Here is a 21,906-nt window from a genome sequence, read left to right as displayed (position 1 = left end):
CAATTATTTAGTCACATGCAAACGAGAGAATCGATGATGTCCCTCACTATTTCTTTTGTTTTTTATTGTTCGAATTATACACTATTTCAATTTTTACAGATTTGACAATAAAGACCAACTTGACTGAACCATAAAATGTTAAGCAATGGTAATTCAACATGTTCAGGGAGAAATAAAACTTTGTTTCACAGGACAATGAGAAGAAAATTAGAGTATTTCATATAATAAAATACAAAAGAAATAGTGAGTGAGTGATGTCATCAATTCCCTCATTTGCATACCATCCAGAATGTGCATAATTTTATAACTGTTTTGTAAAATTAAGCGAAACTTAAAAATGCCATAACTTTCTTATTTTACATCCGATTTTGATGAAATTTTCAGTGTTTTGTTGGATTTTTCTCTTTTTACTCAAATCAATTTTTTGTTGGGGTGGACTTGTCCTTTAAAAAGTGTAGACCCTGGTGCAGATGGGAAGGTTTATTCATTTATCACTCTTCATGAGAAAATTGTCACTTTTTAGGTGTTTTCGTATTTCATCCTTGGAATTGATTTTGTCAAACTCATTTCTGATATATGTTAAAGTACTGTAGTTGTCTGTCATTATCACACTTGATCCATCTATGGGTAGAAAAAATCTATTCATTTTTTTTTTTGGGGGGGTCCAATTTTACGAGTGACGAGTCCATCCTTTTATAGTTATTAAGTTTAGGTTAGTTAAGGTTTAGACCTTCTTCTACCAAGTTGGTTTTGCTCAAAACTTTTTTGTTGTTGAAATTGTCACTCAATGTCTCATTTCGTAGAAAAATGCGTGGTCAAAAAAGTCAAGAGGTGATTTTAATATCGTGTTTGAGTAAGCAAAGATTGAGCAAGAAATTAAGGGCGTGATTCATTATCAATATGGCGCCAAAAATGCCTTATTGAAACTTTGAAATATTACAAATTTTGCATTCAATGTGTGCTGACTCTACGTATAACCTTAATAAATCATTTGCATTTTAATAGACAATGACCTTTTTTAAATTTGTTTGTTTATAATGTCCGAATCAGATCATTAAGAAAACACAATAAATCAAAATATACAAAGCGAGTATAATAAGACTTATACAAAGATTACAATATAGAATGATAGCCCAACTATTTAGCAACGTTTTTATTTCTCATTGGAGGTACATCTGAATTCTGTTTGAATTAAGTAGGGGGAATTTATGAAAAAAAATCCCATAGATTACCGTAGGTTTTTATACTTCAACAAACTTCAACATTTTTGAAAACTTTTGTTAAAAAGTCCCTCCGTTGTTATTTTGAAGGAACACTCACTTTTATGTTATGGTTACGTATTATCTCCAAAACCTCAAAATATTAAGTTCAGTATGTGCTACTGTCTGCTACTGCCGGGTGGGGGGCGTTGGCTGAGGATTTTAAAGTGCATACTGGGTGAGAGGGAGGTCGAAATTTCACGTGTTGGGAAAATGTTGCGAATGTCTGTCGGGTCGCGCAATCATTTTAACAATGTGGATATAAACATAAAGGTAAATTTAAATCAAACACAGACCAGTCACCATTGAGGTGTTTTGGGTTTACGCCAAAGCGGAAAGAAGGGATTATACATTAATGCACTTAATGAAACATGTCCACTTTACACATCCCATTGTTCTTGCTTTTTAGTTTGATAAGTGTCCATGTCATTAACCTTCGTTTACTAAGCGAGAGCGCATTGGCCATCGAGTGACATTAATTTTTACCAAATTATTTGAATTTATCATCGAATAAAACGGAATTGCATTACTTACTCACGGGATTTCTCCAAAAGACGCCATAAAAGGTGTTTAAACTGGACATTTAACAGATGGCCTCTTTAAATAAACCTTTTATCTACAGAAAATTTTGCTCAGAAGAAATAATAATGTAGTTTTCCTTTCATGAGGATATTATTATCACCCGAGGAAAGTTGAGAGGTTAACTATGCAAATTCCTGATAATAGCCGGCGAAAGAAAAAAAGTTGTCTCTCATAATTTTCACAATTTTATGCCAAAATTAATTTAAGGGCCAGCAAACTCACAGCAAAATAAATTTAGGGACCTGCATTCTCTTAGTAATTTTATTTTTCAAACAGCCACAGCTTTCTTATTCTGATCAAATCATTCTTTCAAACTTTGACCACCTTTTTTTCATGAAAATATTCTACTGCAAATGTTTGATTCCCTCATTACACTTAAAAACAACACGTGTTCAACCGAGTAATCTATATTGAACTTACGCAAAAATTGGTTAACCCTTTTCCATTAACTATACGGCTGGGAAAAATATTGTGATAACTTATTTTCGGTCAAAATTTGAACCATCCATCGTTGATTTGATTGGTAGTTGATCGAAATTTTAACCAACAATGAATTATATAGGTCACAATTTGCCCAACCTCTTTGACCGATCGTTTCTTATATAATTATGGTCGAAATTTGTACCACTTGGAAGTCTAAATAGCTAACAATGAGCACCTTTTCCAGCCAAAATAACTCTTAAAATTCGGCGGGTTTGGTTTAACCAAATCTTAATACCCCACCACCGATCCCGATTCCTCCCGTTTGGCGGCCACGGCAGGTAGCAATGAGCATCTTTTCCCGCCAAAATAACTATTTAACTTCGGCGGGGTTTAACCAATTCTTTAATACCCCACCCCCGTCCAAGATCCATTCCTCCCGTTTTAGCGGGCACGCACAGGTGGTGATGATTCAGTAAGCTCGTTCAGGAAGTTTCGGAATGTGTTGTAATTAAATGATGACATAAAACAAGACCTTGGATCGCGATACTTCTTGTCAATCTGATATCGGCTAGTCTGCGATCGAAGCCTGACTTAGAAAGTTCGTGCGACCTTTTATGGTTTAATTAGCACCAATTATCGCCAAGTAGTGGTTGCAGGTTGTGGTGGACAAGGGTGGGGTGGGTGGGGTGGGTGGGGTGGGTAATCCTTAGGTGCATGTGATTAAATGAAATTCATCCTCATGATGATTATTATTATTAAACCTTCCAAATGTTAACCATCTGAAGTATATCCTGAATGAGATTAACTTACATAATAATAACCTATCATTGACTTCGATTATGAATTTGAATGTATGTATAGGCCTACTTATTGTTTTGTTATGCACAATAGAAGAGGCATAAATATATAAAGAGTTTTATTCCAAAAGGAGCTAAATCCATTTTTAGCCTTTTTCTGTAAATCAAGGTTTTTTTTATTCACCATTTTCCCTTATCCACAGCTGTTTTATTATATATATATATATATATATATAATGTATTACCACTTTGCCTCATTAATATATATATATATATATATATATATATATATGATATAAATTTCATCTTAGATTAATTAAATCATGTTTTTAAAAATCTGGCATTCAATATCAATTTTGAAGATTTTTTTGAAATTTTATTTTTCATTGATTTAGTTCCTTTTGGAATAAAACCTCGGTTGACAACGTCCATTTTTTTCCAATTCAAACATGGTCAATATTGGAAATTAAACACAAAACACATAGATATTGCTAGAAGAGTACATTTTACATCATATCTGATATTTATCCATTGATAATTTTAAAATAAAAAAACGTTTTTTTTTTCTTTTTTTTCTAAGGACTGTTAGTTTTTGATGTTGAAGGAGCTAAAAAAAGATTCATGAAAATAGTAAATTTATGTTATTTTCATCTAAATTTGCACGGATAGTGTGAACTTGTATCCACAACATATACCTTAAAAATCGAATGCATAACTTTATGTAAAGTAGTAAATTAACCAATTTTAAATAGCCAGGGAGTGGATTTGGCTCCTTTTGAAATAAAACTGTTTTGGAACAAAACTCAGATTTGCAATCAATTTTCACCAACCTTCACAATTTTTTTTTCAAATGCGATATGGTGCATTTGATTCCGAGGTCTATGATACATATATTTATATATTTAAAAACAATCAATTTTAGTCAAAAGTGGATTTATCCCGTTTTGGAATCAAGCTCTTCATTATGATGGCTCACATTATTTTTTGTTGAAATGAGAATTTCATCTAAAAATCAAACATTTTTAGCCTAAATAAAAACAGGGGTGATAACGATAAAAGGGAAGAACAATTACAAGAGCACAAGAAGGAGAAAGAAGAGTACAAGAAGAAAAGAAGAAGAAAAGGAGGAGGAGGAGGAAGAAGAAGAAGAAGAAGAAGAAGGAGGAGGAGGAGGGGGAGGAGGAGGAGGAGGAGGAGAAGAAGAAGGAGAAGAAGAAGAAGAAGAAGAAGAAGAAGAAGAAGAAAAAGGAGAAAAAAAGAAGAAGATGGAGAAATTTAATGGGAGCGAAATGAAAAAAATAAAACTAAATAAAACAGTAATTACAAAATTTCTAAAATTCAAAATGAGGATAATTTTTTTTGTGAATTCCTACAAACAAGCCTTAAAATTCCCCTCTTCGGGTCTGAATTTCATAAAATTTCAGCTCGCGCTTCGCGCTCCCAATATATAATTAGTAAGATACGTATCATGTTCATGAGTACAATGACTACAAAAAGTGCTTCATGTGTTTAGTTTTGTAATCCTAACAAAATCAGCAAACGCTTGGCACTCGCATTAGATGGCTATGGTGAGATATGTATGCTCTTCATGCATTCCAAAAAAAAAATAGTCATTAAAATTTCCCTGTTTGGGGTCAATATATACCAAAATTTCAGCTCGCGCTTCGCGCTCGCATTGATTATCGAAACAGGTACGTATCATAATTACAAAAAAAAATTTGGTCTAAATATCAAATCAAAAATTTTCAACTCGCGCTCGCATCATTTAATCAGTAAGATTTATATCCGTTTTTATTGGCATAGTCTTTAAAATGTCTCTATTAGGTCAGTATACCTGCCAATATCGAGCGCGCTTCGCGTACCCACTAATTAACTCAAATTTTTTGCTGATGCCCCCCCCCATGTCGTGACCCACGGTTTGCCAATGTAAATGGGGTCTACTTACAAAAGATACTAAATAGACATATTGCCTCGGGCTTCAGGCGGGGCAAGTTCTCGTTAATTCCGTCTCAAGTTGATAATGAAGTAGTCCCTTAATTCTGAGAATTCTCTCTTTTTAAGGTGTGTTTATTTTGTATTCTTTGACGTTTGGCCTTCCAGTTGACAAGCTTGGTGATAGGTAGCGCAGACGATGCTTGTATTTCGCGCGCATTTTAATTTGATTTGACACGTATGACAAATTGGTAGGGTGCTGTATGATGACTTAACATAACCACAAGCACGCAAAAATGATATATAGACCTCGTTAGGTTTATGACAACCAAAGTCATGATTTAAAGAAAAATACCTGTGGATTTATGATATTTTTGATGATGATATTAGAATATCATACGAAGAAGACAACTACATCAGTAATATAAGTTTGACAAAATAAGGAAATCGCGATAAATTTACGACCAGAATGGAAAAATCCTGTATTTCATGAACCGGGGGGGGGGGGGGGGGGTGGAATTTCACCCAAAAAAATCAGAGAAGCGCCCCCCCCCCCCATAACGAGAGAAAAGAGGTATCCCTCCTGAAATTAGAAAATAGCCTGTCAAAAGTATGACACATCAAAACCTATTTACACAAAGAAAAAATGACCAAGAGGGAAAAAAAAGAAAATTAAATTTGGACTATCAAACTATAATATTTCAAGTAGTCTAATTTCACGCACTATTATTATTTTTTCTTATTTGGGCCTATACTGGAAACTTTCTACTAAATACTATATGCCTACACTTTACTCAAATATTTTATATTCTTTAATACGTCTATGTCATAGGCCTAAATTAAAAATTGGTCAGTGGAACGAAACTTATAAAATAGAAATCAAATAGTCCTAATACATTCACATCTTACGTAGATAAATACTCATCAAATCAATTGAAATATGATACGAATATTTTCTCGTTCCTTTTACAAGCAAACTCTTTACCAATATTTCAAATCGATAAAGTCAGTCCATTGTGACGTCACGGGATGCATAAATAATTAACATGATGGATAATTAGCAGACGTACGCTTTACCTGTAAGTGGGTGTCTGCCAATAATAGCTACAGAACAGTGCCTTGCCAAGGGATTTGAAACAGGCGAGTACTAATTACTGACCTCCACTTTAATCTATCTGCTTAAAGTCTTTAAGTAGGCTATGGTTTCTATTTGCAAACGAGGCAGACACTAATTCGATTAAAGGGGTTTAATTACTTCTTTGAAGTTTAAGTTGATTAAACTTGAAGTCCTGATATCCTAATTTGCCTCTTAACACAAACCCTCGTTTCAAAATGTGTTAAATTTGTTATATTCGTAACTTAGCAATATTGTCAATCAATTGCGTCAATTGCGATTTAAAAAAAAGCATATACCATGTTTCCAATCAGTCAGAATTATTATGCATTGATTATGTATTTGCTTGGATTAGACTGCATTTTACACCGGGCCAATACATTTTTTTTTTCACTTAATGATTTATAAACAAGTGCAAAAGAATGTTTCTAGTTTTATGTTGTGAAATTCAGATGAGCTTTCAAAATAGTTATATAATATTGATATGAATGAGAATGTTATTATTGTCCTCTCGTGAAAATTGACTTCCACATCATGAAGGAAAATAGTCATTTTAAAGACTGGAAAAAATGTGTGATATATAGTTTGATAGTTGTTCACCTTTTTTCAAAATCGTTTTTGGGGTTTGTTTTTTAGAGTTTCGTTTAATTTATTTAAATAAATAAAGAGGATCAAATAACGGTTAAATCATGTAAGTAGGTATTTTAGTCAATATTATAAGAAGTGGTTTTCATTAACAACTTCAGTAAGTAGTTGTTTTAAATGTTCTGAAATAGAATGACTTTAAAGGGGAAGTTCACCCTGACAAAAAATGTATTGTAAAATAGCAACAACAAAAATATCGCCGAAGGTTTGAGAAAAATTCATCAAAGAATAAAAAGTTATTAGAATTTTAATTATTTGATCGGTGACGTCATATGCGAGCAAATTTCCTACATATCGTATATCGTAAAAAATCAATGACATGTCATTATTTCAGAAAACTGAAAATGTCTTTAAACTGTACCTTCAATATATCAATAGACAAATAATTTTACACCCGTTCCTAGAAATAAAACAAAAATAAGTCATCACGAACCATTACAAAATCAAAATTTATGCATTTGTTATTACGTAACATATGGGGTGGCTGCTCGTTAATGACGTCACACATCCGAAACTTTAAAATTCTAATAACTTTCTTAATCTTTAATGGATTTTCCTCAAACCTTCTCCCAATATTTTTATAATTAATTTCTGCCATTTTTAAAACAAACGTTTCTTAAGGGTCAACTTCCCCTTTAAGTTGGCTTTCAGTGGTTTTATTCTGACAAGAAAAGAGAGGCATGACTTGTCACTGTTTGATATATCGCATTGTTAGAATGTTAACTATCAATTAAATTACTCAACACTTTAAAAACAAGTTTGTTATGTAAAATCATGGTGAACGCATCTTTATATTCCTATTCATCTTAATTTTTACCCCTCTCCCCCCTCCCGCTCTAATCCATCCGATCCTTCACCTTTCCATTTTTTCACACACACTGTTAGAAAAAACAGAAGGTTTTATAGAAGAAAAAAAAGATTTTACTGAAAAAATAACCAAATCATTCTGTAACTGGTTGTAGACGAACTGGGACTTGTAGGAAGAGAGTAAACGAAAGGTATACACTGCAAAAATTCTGGTGTTGATATATATAGATTACGGGCTGGTGTTAAATCAACACCAGAGTTTTTGCAGTGTATACCTTTCGTTTACTCTCATCCTACACGTCCCGGTTCGTCTACAACCAGTGCGTCCACTATAACTATTTTTTTAATTTTCATCTAGCTCATTTTGTTCCAGTAAGACTTTGATGCCTACACATTACTTCTAATACCAACTTGGTCTAACAATACTTCGTCTATGTGATAAAAATCGGTGTTCAATTTTCTTTTTCACCAAATCGAGAACGAAAAAAAAAGAAAATGAAATCAGAAACGATGTCAATTTCTGTTTTGTCAAAGTAAAAACTTGCAAATAAAGTTTTTAATTTTCTTAAATTTAACTTTTAACAAATTCGAAAGGTATATAAGAAAAGCAGGAGAAGACCAAGCGGCATTATTCCTATTACATAATCATCATAAAATGGAGACCAGTGAACTCGGCAGCCTATATAGATATAGGCCTGACCATGAACATAATTATGCTCACCACGCCCCTATATCACATCATGATAATGAACATGATGATGGTTATGCCATGCATATCTTATAAGATTAATGCGGTCGAAATAGCATGACATCTAATCACAATGCAGTGAATTTCATGTTGATGATATGAACTTGCATTGCAATCATTTCATTCCCATGCAGGCCGAACGGATACAGTAGTTTAGAGTCTGGTTACATCGTGGTCTGTGGGTGCGTCGTGGTCTATAGTGGTTCTGACCCTCGCCTTTGAAACAGAGGGTCGTGGGTTCGAATCCTAGCCATGGCGTGTTTTCCTTCAGCAAGAAATGTATCCACATCGTGCTGCACTCGACCCAGGTGAGGTAAATAGGTACCCGGAGTAATTCCTTGCATGCACTGAGAGCCGTTGATGGTAGCTCGAGCTAAAGCCAGGGTAATAATAGCCTCGCTTTGTATCCTCTGGCAAAAAAGCGCTTTATAAATCCAGCTAATATCATTATTATTATTATTTTTATTATTATTATTATTATTATTATTAAAAAAGTGTTGATTTGCTTTTAAGACGTTAGCAAGTTTTCGAACCGGGAAGAGGGACGAATTAAGGAACACAGAAATGTCAGTCAAATGACAATGAACAGCTGGGAGGGGCTTAGTCGAATCAAGTTGGTGAACCGCGGACAGCAGTTCGTCCCAAGTTTCGGAGCTGACGACGAATCGCACATAGTTATTTGTCCAAAGTCCAAGACGAAACTGCTGTTTTGATTCACCAATTTTAGACTTCTTAATTTTTTTACTCATTGTCACGGATATTGTCTGTGTTCTTAAAAGCGTTGTGCGTCGCGGTACAAAAGCGCCCGGTTGACTAAAACAGCGATAACATATTTCTAATAAATTCACCGTATCATTATAAATTCCCATTTTCCAAATCAAAGGATGCAGGGAAAACAAAATTATGAAAATCAGAATTCAGAATAATTACAACATTATGTTCAGTGCATATTTAGTTTTCATAAATTTTCCTGTCATTTTTATGAAACATGAATTTACTTTGACATTTTACTTTTTTATGTTCAAATTTACTATTACCTTGTATGCACCGCTTTGTTCGAATTACCGATAGATATTTCATTTTGTATATAATTGATGTTTTTTAGAACGGTATATCATTTCTTCGTCTTCTTCTTATTATCATTATTATTTTTTTTTTCTTTTCTTCTTCTGTTTTCTTCTCCGTTGTTTTTTTCTTCTCCGTTGTCTTTTTCTTCTCCGTTGTCTTTGTCTTCTCCTTCTCCCCTTTCCCTTCTTCTTCCTCCTTTTTTTCTTCTCCTCCCCTCCTCTTCACCTTTCTATGATTCTTTTGTAATATTTCATTGATGCTTCTGCTTAGGTTAACATATTTTTTTTCATATATATTGTTCGTTAAACACTGGTTTTAAAATGTTTACTATATGTCAATTGTGCTATGTTCCACACGGCCCCAATGGAAATCAGTCTGTGAACTGTTTGGGCTTTTTAACCGTGTATAAATAAAATCAATCTTATCTTATCTTATAGATAATAAAGAGCGTATAGAAAATCACCTTGAAACAACTTGTCAGTGTATTTCACTGACATAATACTTGATTTCAGCCAATCAAGGGCTGAGATTTCGGTAGCTTATAACAAGTCAGTGAAAACTGTGTCATCAAAATGTTTCCGATCACTTGTGTACATCCAAATAATCAATGTTTCATTGGATTTGACATTTTATGATGTAAATTTAATTTGAGGTAGACATTTCAATGAGTAAAATGTGTTTTAGTCATTAAATCTGCTTTAAACAGCCTTGAAAACAACGTTTCTTTCGCTTTCATTCTATGCTTGAGATCCAATTTTTCATTATTTCCACGTGTGTTCTATAGTTTACCCCCCCCCCTCCCCACGTGTGTTCTATTGTTTACCCCCCCCCCCTTCCTGTAAGCTTTTTTTCATTTGATTTTTACATTAAAATCAAATTATTATACAATTTACGTGTTCCATGTGCCGGCGTTTTAACAAACAATATAATCGTATAACGAAGTAAATTATGATACAAACAACGTTTTGTTTTGTTTCAAACATAAAAATATATACATTTACGATGCATAATCAGTTTTAAAAACAAATCTAATATTTTTAATATAAAGACGGATTTAGCTGTCGAAGAAGGAAATATATAAGAGAGAAAGTGAGAGAAATCTCTCCATAAATTCCCTGATTATGGACAATATAAACAAAATCAATATGCATACAACGTTTTACGATAATGATTAAAAGTATCAAAATGCTCTAACTTTATTATAATTTACTTTCATCTGATTATAATGAATTTTGTACAAAATTCCTGTTAATTTGCTCATTATACGTATAATATATAGTTTACTTGAATATCACGGTGGAGAACCCCTTTTAATATATTATAAGAAAGTTTAGAGTCTCTGAAAACATAAGTGAAAACGCGGCTTAATTATAAAAAAACGTTGTTTACTATAATGAAACTTACTTAAAAATCAAACTTTGTTGTTTAAGCTTGTTTAAACTATTTAAATAAGTACTGTAAGGTTCATATAAAAAGCGGTGTATAAAAACTTATAAACAGCATTTTAAAAGATATTAATTTTAGAAGGCTAAGCCTTTGCATACTCGAGCTCACCTAAAAGTTTATTTACAGGGGATCGAAGGAGTTAATCTCTTGGATGAGTCTTGAAATAACCGATTAGTAATACAGCCTGATCCGATGTGACACCCATGGCCAAGTGAGAGAGAGAGAGAGAGGGGGAGATTGTAAAACGTTGTTTAAATTTTTAAGAAGATGATTAAGCCTGTCACTATATGAACTATAATATTGCTTAAAGGTCAGGTCCACCCCGGAAAAATGTTTTGAATAAATAGAGAAAAAGAAAAATAGCAGAACGCTAAAAAATGTCATCAAAATCGGATGTAAAATAAGAAAGTTGGGACATTTCAAAGTTTTGCTTATAGATATGCACAGCTCAGTGACATGCACATGAGACAGTGAATGATGTTCCTCACTCACTATTTCTTTTCTTTTTACATTATTTCATTTTTTACAGATTTGACAATAAGGGCCAACTTGACTGAAATATAATAGTTTTAAACAATGCTAATTCCACATGTTCAGGGAGAAATTAATTGTTGTTTCACTTGACAATGAGGAGAAAATTAGAATATTTCATATTTCGTATAATAAAATACAAAAAATAGTGAGTGGATGACGTCATCAGTCTCCTCATTTGCATACCAACCAGGGTTTGTTTATAACTATTTTGTGAAACTAAGCGAAACTTTAAAATGTCATGAGTTTCTTATTTTACATCCGATTTTGATGAAATTTTCAGTGCTATGCTTGTTGGATTTTTCTGTTTTTTAATTAAATTCAACTTTTTGGTTTTATAACTATTGTAATTTTAAGATTTAAAGATTCCAAAAAGTTGTCTAATAAATTGTTTATTAAAAATATATTATTTTACAAATTCAAAAAGTTAAAAAGAACTATTGTCTAAACTTTAAAAAAAAGTTGTTAAACACGTTGTTTAAAACAGTTTAAACAATTAAAAAACAACGAGCTAACGAATGTAAACAGCGTTTTTACATTGTGGGGTGAGGGTGTATGTGTGTGTGTATCTCTTTCTGTCTCTCTCTCCCCCTCACCCAAACACACACACGCCCACACACACACGGGGGGGGGCACGAGAGAAAAAGAATGACAAATAAAATAAAGAGAAAGGAGAGTGGGAAGGGAAGCACTGACTGATAGAAATATATCAAGTGGAGAAAAAGAACAAGAGAAAGAGAAAGAGAGGGGAGTATAGACATAGAGAATGTCAGAAAAAGATAACAAGGGAGAAAGGACAATGAGGGTAGAAGAGAAAGAAGATAAGAAGAGAATGATTAAAAGGAAATAACATAATGATAAATAACCATTGTTCTGGGATTTTTCACACCAGCACCACCACTAGGGCCAACTCCTGTAAAATAAAAGTAATTGATCAAAGTAGGTTAATATGTCTTTTAAATCCGAGTTACATAACAAACGCCAAATGCAAGTCCATAGCGAATGAAACGATATTTTCATTAGTGCGTACGGTTGGCAGATAAAGTAATAATTAGTATAAAGAATGAATGGATTGATATATGAATGAATTAATGAATGAACGAGTGGATGAAGGAATGAATGAATGAATGAATGAATGAATGAATGAATGAATGAATGAATGAATGAATGAATGAACGAACGAACGAACGAACGAACGAACGAGTGGATGAATGAATGAATGAATAAATAAATGAATGAATGAATGAACGAACGAACGAATGAATGAGTGGATGGATGAACGAATGAACGAACGAACGAACGAACGAATGAATGAATGAATGAACGAACGAACGAACGAATGAATGAGTGGATGAATGAATGAATGAATGAATGAATGAATGAGTGGATGAATGAATGAACGAACGAGTGGAAACGAACGAGTGGATGAAGGAATGAATGAATGAACGAACGAACGAACGAATGAATGAGTGGATGAATGAATGAATGAATGAATGAATGAATGAATGAGTGGATGAATGAATGAACGAACGAGTGGAAACGAACGAGTGGATGAAGGAATGAATGAATGAATGAATGAACGAACGAATGGATGAGTGGATGGATTGATGGATGCATGAATGAACGAACGAACGAACGAATGAATGAATGAACGAACGAACGAACGAATGAATGAGTGGATGAATGAATGAATGAATGAATGAATGAATGAATGAGTGGATGAATGAATGAACGAACGAGTGGAAACGAACGAGTGGATGAAGGAATGAATGAATGAATGAATGAATGAACGAACGAATGAATGAGTGGATGAATGAATGAATGAATGAACGAACGAATGAATGAGTGGATGAATGAATGAATGAATGAATGAATGAATGAATGAATGAATGAATGAATGAATGAACGATCGAATGAGTGGATGAATGAATGAATAAGCGAATGAGTGAATATACAGATTGAATATATGGCCAGAAAAGAGTTTAAGAAAGTAAATGAGTATTCCTAAAACTAATCAATAAGTAGATGGATTAAATATGTTTACAAATAAATAGGTCCTTTAGCAATATACAGTTATTTAAAAAAAAATCAGCATAATTTTGTAATAATAATCGAAATTTCACTTTCTAACTACTTTGTGGCAGGGGCGGGGAAGAAGGGGATATGTCAGTACACCTGTGACGGAGAAATGCCAAAAAGGGTGCAAGACAACAAGCACCAAAAACTCTTGTCAAAACTTGCTGAGAAATGTGTCATTGTTATGATGAGTAGCGATGTTTTTTGTTGTCATCTATTAACAAGCTTGAAACTTTTTGAGAGAAATTCGATGAATCAGAGCCAATAGAGGAAGTGGCGGAATGCGAATCAATTAACCCGATACAATCAGGGTCCCACTCGTAGCATTTGGTGTAAGGAGTTGAAACAAACTCGCGCTGTGCGAAGTCTCTGCTAACAGACCCTTGAAGGCAGCAACATATCAGGGCCCCGTCTCACAAACAGCTACGATTGATCCAACCAATGGCAAGTGTGGATGGTCAGCAACATTACCAACATATATTATGCACGTTTGTTCGAAATATTTTCTAACTATGATGCATATTCATGCATTCATTGTTTTCTTGAAAATTCACTGTGCTTCTCTTTGTTTACAAAGGACATTGTGTCAATTTCATATAGAAAAAAATATGACACTGATGGATTTCCATAGAGTTACAATTGATTGGATCAATCGTAAATCTTTGTTAGACGAGGCCCAGCTCGAATAGGCCTACAATGATACATTGTATGCAGCTAAAAAGTTTGTTAATCCATGTTCTTGTAGGATCCATTGTTGATCAGATGGTTTTTTTTTTTTGTATTTTGGGTTTTTGTTGTCTTCTTGCTTAATCGCTTCGATAAAATGGCGTCTCAAAATGCAACCCGCCACATCGTCGTCATTTAATTCCTTCTCTTTCTCGTCGTGGAATCCACGTTCCTCATCACTCTCCTCTTCCCTTCCCACTCCACCATGAAGCTACATCGATCCTTCTCTTCTGTTTGTTTCTAAAGTTCCCTCCATCGTTCCCTCCCTTCATCTTTCTCCTCTTCAAGTTTTTCTCTCTACCATACACACTTTTCTATATCACCATCCGTCGCTTCCGTTATTCAATTCAAGCATTTCGTCGTCTGTCATTACACCGCCAAAATCACCGTCGCCATTGCAATTACAATCACAACCACCATCACAAACATCATCATCATCATCATTATTACCATCATCATCACCATCATCACCATCGTCACATTTATCGTCATCATCATCAATATCATCATCACCACCAGCACCACCACCATCATAATCATCATCATCATCATCATCACCACCATCGTCATCATCATCACCATCATCATCATCACCATCATCATCATCATCATCACTATCGTCATCATCATCATCATCATCAACAACATCGCCATCAGTGTCATCTTCATTGCTGTCATTACCATTAACATCATCATCCCCATCCTCCTCCTCCTCATCATCATTATCATCATCCTGATCAGTATATCATGATAACTACTATCATTATCATTAACACCATCATCATCATCACTATCAACTATCGACGTCGTTGTCATTTGTCACGGTATCATCATCATCATTCCAATCCACAGAGAGACGGCAAGAGATATAATGTCAGGAACAGTATCAAAAAGTTACGCGACGCGGATCTCTTTATTTCATACACCTTTTTATTAACTTTTGTCTTTTCCCCTCGCTTTTTTATGTTTATACCTTTTCGCATTTTCACTCCTTGAAAAGTCATTGTTGGTCGCCCCCCCCCCCCTCCCCCTGTGACGTCGACCTTGTCCTAAAACGTTTTGGACTCGGTACGTTCAGTTTTAAATTAATACTTTGATCTTCACCGATTATTGCAAAAAACAATGACAGAACATGATTAATGTCGACAACATGAGTAAGCACATTGATACAATAAGTGTATTCTACCTTGTGATAATGTGATCATGTAGAATGACTCCCTTGAACATGATAAAATATTAAAGCCAATACTTGAGGTTTCAATCATGTTTTTTTTCCTTCCTTAAAAATGTTAACACCCACTCAACATATGAAATAGGCCAGGTACAACATAGTATAGATTATCACGTGCAATTTTTGTTTTTCATTTCCACGACCAAGAAAATAAAAAGGAGGGATGAAAGGAAACAGGAAATAGTGAAATGGAATAAAATTTATCTTCTCAATATTATGTCAAAAAGTATCCAAGAATTGTATTTTCGATTTATAAAGATAGAAATTTTTGCTTGCTCGCGAAATTTTACAAAATTTGCCATGTTCGCCCTCTTCAATAATTGCGCCATATCTAACAAGGTTGATGATGGCCTAATCATATGTATTTTAAACTGCAGGGCACCTTTGTAAAGCAGTTTTAAGAACTGAACAGGCCTACCCTGCAGTATAAAATAAATAAAACAAAATAAATAAATAAATAAATAAATAAATATAAACATTAGCAGATGCATATTTTTGAAAAACATTTTTTTTGTAATAAATACAATTACGCATATCGGCCCGATTTTATGATGTTATTTTTCTTTCAATTTTTATTTCACATGAAAATATAGGTAACATTCGTAATTCCGGAAGGTTCGTTATTCCGAAGGTTCGTTATTCCGAAGGTTTGTAATTCCGAAGGTTCGTTATTCTGAAGGTTTGTAATTCCGAAGATTCGTAATTCCGAGGGTTCGTTCATCCGAAAACAAAATAAGGTTCGTTAGTCCGAAAACGCAGTAAGGTTCGTTAATCCGAAGGTTCGTTAGTCCGAAAACGAAATAAGTTTCGTTAGTCCGAAAACGGAATAAGGTTCATTAATCCGAAGGTTCGTTTTTCCGAAAATGAAATTAATCTATTTTTGTAACAAAAATGGTGCTGTAATTAAAAACAACAGGATATTATGCAGTCATAGTATCAACGAAGGATTATACTTGTGTATGTTGTGGTAAAAAAAATGTAGAATTGGCGCTTGGATCAAACATTTTAAGTTTGATTTTCTCTGAGCAATATCGAGCGAATGGATTAAGAATGTCGGGGACTGTGTGTTGGTCACATATGAATAACCTCAAGATAAGGGGATTTTTTTTTGCGGAGAGGGTGTCATTTTTAACAGCTTCTGCTGGTTATGATAAAAAAATCACCGTAGGTAAGAAATGCTTTTTTCTTCAAAAGGGAAATGCTTTTTTTCCAAAATGAAATGTGCTCTTTTTCGACATTAAATACTCTTTTTGAAGTAAAACATAATACATTCCAGGTTAGAAAATCAAGTTTTTTATCACCCTTTTTCTGGTTATAAAAATGCCAGTTTTCTGGTTGGAATATATTAATCTTTCAGTTAATTCTTAATTCGATTAGATACACATATTTTTCATGATTATACAATGAGAACTGCTCGGAATGTTTGATTTTAATTTCTTATTGCAATGTCAAAAAATTTGAGCTGGCGATTAGCGCTCGCAACATCTCGCGCGGGATGCCCTTTTAACAGTATAGGCATATGGCTTAATTAGCCCATTAGACCAAAGAGCGAGTTTTAGAACTTCAGATTAAAACAAAAATCAAAACCGTGTAAAAAACCTAAAAATACAGTGCGCCTCACAAAAAAGGAAACCCGACTTTCCAGAGACAGACTTCACAATTATTGAATATGTGTTTACTATAAATTTGATATTTATGTTAAGAGTGTAATCTCATCTTTGATTCGAGACCAACACCTTAGCAAATCATTCACGGATGGCAGATTACAAGCAATAAATATTGAGGCATGTCAGAAGTGATTTGTCGTCGTCAATGTTCAACTTTTCTGCGCAACCTGATTTTGACATTAAAATTTCAAACCCGTCTTGCTCATTAATGTGTGAAGTGTTCGTCTCATAATAGGTATCAAAATATAAAAAAATAACTGTATGATGGTGTAAATGAAATATCATAATTCATTTTCCTTTGAAGAAAAAAAGACATGGGAATCCCGGTTTCCTTTTTTCTGGGACGTACTGTTTAATAATAATCAGAAATAACTTAAAAAACGGCTTTGCTCAACTTCTCAATTACTAAAAAACACACAATGACATCACACAGATGATAATCTCATGGTCAATATATCACCAAAAGGCAAATTTTTACCCTTTTTGGCTTTGCCCCCCAAGGAAAATAAGTTCGGCCGCGCCCTTGCCTTCCCATCCTCATAACAATTGAAAATGAAACGGTGTTTCTACCCCCCCCCCCCACGCTTGTCCTTTCCGGTTTTCCCGGCTTCGCCACAGATTATTTAATTTTCCGGAATAACGAACCTTTTGAATAATGAACATTCTTTCATTTTCGGATCAACGAACCTTCGTGGAATAACGAACCTTATTTCGTTTTCGGATTAACGAGCCTTCGGAATAACGAACCTAATTTCGTTTTTGGCTTAACGAATCTTCGGAATAACGAACCCTATTTTGTTTTCGGATTAACGAACTTCGGAATAACGAACCCTATTTTGTTTTCGATTAACGAATCCTTTTTTCGTTTTCGGATTAACGAACATCGAGGTATAGGCAATTTGCGTGTTTTGGAATTACGAACCTTCGGAATAAAGAACCTTCGGAATAAAGAACCTTCGGAATAAAGAATCTTCGGAATTACGAAGTGTAAGTATTTACACATATCTTGCAAGAAGCTCAGCCCTTCTATCATGCAAAAAGCATGTCAATTTTCATGTGTTCTTTAAAATCGTTTTTCTCCTCTCCTGTGGCCGTGGGGTCAAATTTCACTAAGAATGGAGTTAGCCATGTTAGCTAAGAATGGTCTGATGTTTCAAGAATCACAAATAAAGATAACACATCTCATGCAACATTATGTGAAAGAACAGAAATCTGAATTAAAAAAAAAAGATCTCCATAAAAAAAACACATTCTATTAAAAAAAAACTTTAACAGAATTATTCCGGGCTGTATTTTTTCATGAAAAAAAATCACTTTTGTTAATATTATAATTTATTTTCAAATGTGTTCTATTGAAGAAAATTTCAGTTACAACTATAACAAAATTATTCTCTATTATATTGTTCTAATGAAAAATCCTCCTTAAGCCTTATGATACAATGATGACGCATAATATAGAGTTCGATGTATCGCAAACAAGCATGAGACAATATTATATAACCTGGAACAACATGAAGACCTTGAGATAAGGTGAAAGTCCTTCAAGACAAGGCGGGGGGGGGGGGGTGGTCGACCATAACTATTGCCTTCTCTTACGTATAGCATGATTACCCCCATGGCCTCAAATTAAAGCAATAACAAATATTTCACAAATTATATGATAATTTTGCAGTTGATAAATTAGAACTACGTATTAGTACCTGATGATTATTGTTTTGATAAGAATAATTATGCCCTGTTAATTGACAGATAGTCGAGTGAAACTGTTTCTGACAGCACATAGTTGATTTTTTTTCCTGCATTTGATTTTTTTAATGTTTTTCCTTTTGTTTTCTTTTCGTTTAATTTGTGACTCTGTTTATTGTTAGAAATGTTAATTTATCGATAATTTGTATAAAAAAATTGTTCATTTTATTTTGATTGTAATCCTTTATGTTTGGATTTGAAATCAATAAAATAAACTTGAAACTTGATTACCCCCATAGGCATCAGCACAGAGGATTATCCTTCGTTCATGGGTGGGGTGGGGGGGGGGGGAGACATCTATGTTGCGCCCCCCCCCCAAACACAAAAGATAATCCTCTGCGCTAACGCCCATGTCCCCCCACCCTCATCGGCATACTTTTACCTCATGCATTTATGTATTTTTATTATTGATGTAATGAATTAATAAATATTGTAATTATTAATCATCAATCAATTCAATATAAATCATTGAATAATCAATTATAAATCAATTAGTTATGCATTATGTATCTTTATTATTGATGTAATGAATTAATAAATATTGTAAGTATTAATCATCAATTAATTTAATATAAATCATTGAATAATCAATTATGATTTATTCAGTTATCTCCTCATCAATATCATTATTTGATTAATAAATTGGTTATCAAAACATTAAATATTTTTTGTCTACACGTGTACCTCCTGATGATAATAATAATACACACCATTATCCTTTCCCGACCCTGACCCCCACAATGTTCTTTTGCATCGTATTGGCTCCCTAATTAAAGGTCAAGTCCACCCTAGAAAAATGTTGATTTGAATAAATAGAGAAAAATCAAACTAGCATAACGCTGAAAATTTCGTCAAAATCGGATGTAGAATACAAAAGTTATGACATTTTAAAGTTTCCCTTATTTTTCACAAAACAGTGCACATGCACAACTCAGTGGCATGCAAATGAGACAGTCGATGATGTCTCTCACTTACTATTTCTTTTGTGTTTTTATTGTTTGAATTATACAATATTTCATTTTTCCTGATTTGACAATAAGGACCAACTTGACTGAACCATATAGTGTTTAAAAATCATATGCTAATTGCACATGTTCAAGGAGGAATTAATTGTTGTTTCACTTGACAATGAAGAGAAAATGAGAATATTTCATATTTCATATAATAAAATACAAAAGGAATAGTGAGTTGATGACGTCATCAGTTTCCTCATTTGCATACCGACCCATATGCATATAACTATTTTGTGAAATTAAGCAAAACTTTTAAATGTCACAACTTTCTTATTTTACATCCCATTTTGATAGAATTTTCAATGTTATGCTTGTTGGGTATTTCTCTTTTTATTCCAATATACCTTAAGTTGGGATGGACTTGTTCTTTAAACAATCCCGGTGCCGCTGTATACTAAAAAAAAATCTTTTGAATATGGGTCGGTGAATCCTATGAGAACCACTTCAATACATTTTCAGACTGTTTTCTGAGAAGAGGCAATTAATATTTTTATCTCCTTTCCGCTGCAATTTTTGGTGCCAAATAAAATTGCTTATTACTACAGGTGTGTCACGTTTGCAAACTTCATTTAAAAAGAATGATAAATCTATAAAAGCCAATACTGTGTGATTATTATATCTATCTGTATGTGAAGTACGATTAATAATTGATTCATCATAATGAAGGGCTGGCATTATAGCCATATATAGACATATTTATTTTGAGATAAATTATATTATAAAAATGCAGCTTAATAGGCCTAATCATCGGAGCCTGGAGTTAAATTTATCAAGAAATGGATGAAGCCTTTAAAAAATATATGTGTTTGAAAGAAAATGCTCATTCACTGTAAAAACGCAGTTTAAAATTTCAAGCAGGTTGTTTAAGCCCGTCACTCTAACAATTGTTTAAAGATTGAAACAAGTTGTTTAATTTGTTTAACAAGATGTTGAAAAAGTTTAAAGAATTTCAAAAAAAGTGTAAATAATTTTTGTAAAAGTTTGTGACGTGTTTAAAAAGTGTGATATATATTTCTTGTTTGATCAAGGTTTAAAGCGTAATTTATGTGTTTTTTTATACAGTGAACTATTTAACTACAAAAGTGACCCAACTTTTGATAGAAATAAAAGTTGTGATATATATAAAGAGACATCATTAATGCCATGTGCGCACTCGTAAAGATTCAGAGTTATTATTAGCAACAATGTGCTGGCTGGTCTATACTTACTGTTTAAAAGCATGGAGGTAAACATAATCATATGGAGTGACAATGTTATGCAAATAGCTTACAATTTATAAAGAAGTACAAAAGAAATACGCAGGTGCAATGTAGCCTTTGGTGGCGACTTGTGATGCCGCCAGTTTCATGGAAAAACTTGAAAATTGATTTGAGGCGAAAAAAGATAACTGGGATATTTCCATTTTTATTTGAGCACAAAACATAGATATTGAACATTATTGAACGAAAGTCTTAAATGATTATGTTGAATTTGTTGATCACAAAATACAGACACAAAATTGGTAATCAAAGGCCAGGGTAGTTCCTACCCCGAAAGAAAAAGAAAGAGAAAGAAAGAAAGAAAGAAAGAAAAAAAGAATGAAAGAAAGAGAGAAAAAAAGGGAGAGCAGTTTTCTGTCATTTTATCGTTGATGGCGGTTTCCTTGGACTTTATACGGCACTGACTCTATTGCCATATGAATACAAATGGCGCCAAAATATATAAGCAGTGATTTGTGTAAATTTAGACTTATGAATTAACGCCGTTTCGGAGATAAAGGGAAGAAAAAGAGTGAAAATATAATTTTAAACATGATTGAGCTAAAATCTATCACACAATTAGATTTTTGTTTTAAAAAAGGCCAAAAGTTTTGCTCGCTCGCAGCTCTCATAAAAGTTGACTCCGCAGGATCATATATATTCCATTATGTCCATGCACTCTTAAAACAAATCAGTCAACTGATATGTCTAGTCACATTTCTGACATAATTCTAGTCAGAAATAACTAAATTCTAGTAAAATACGACTAGAAAATTGTTAAATACGACTAGAATAACAGTTGCACCCAGCTGACCCTATTAAAGGACAAGTCCACCCCAACAAAAACTTGATTTGAA

The sequence above is a fragment of the Lytechinus pictus genome, unplaced genomic scaffold (assembly GCF_037042905.1).
Source record: "Lytechinus pictus isolate F3 Inbred unplaced genomic scaffold, Lp3.0 scaffold_20, whole genome shotgun sequence".
Lineage (NCBI taxonomy): Eukaryota > Metazoa > Echinodermata > Echinoidea > Temnopleuroida > Toxopneustidae > Lytechinus > Lytechinus pictus.
Note: the sequence above shows the minus strand (reverse complement) of the source record.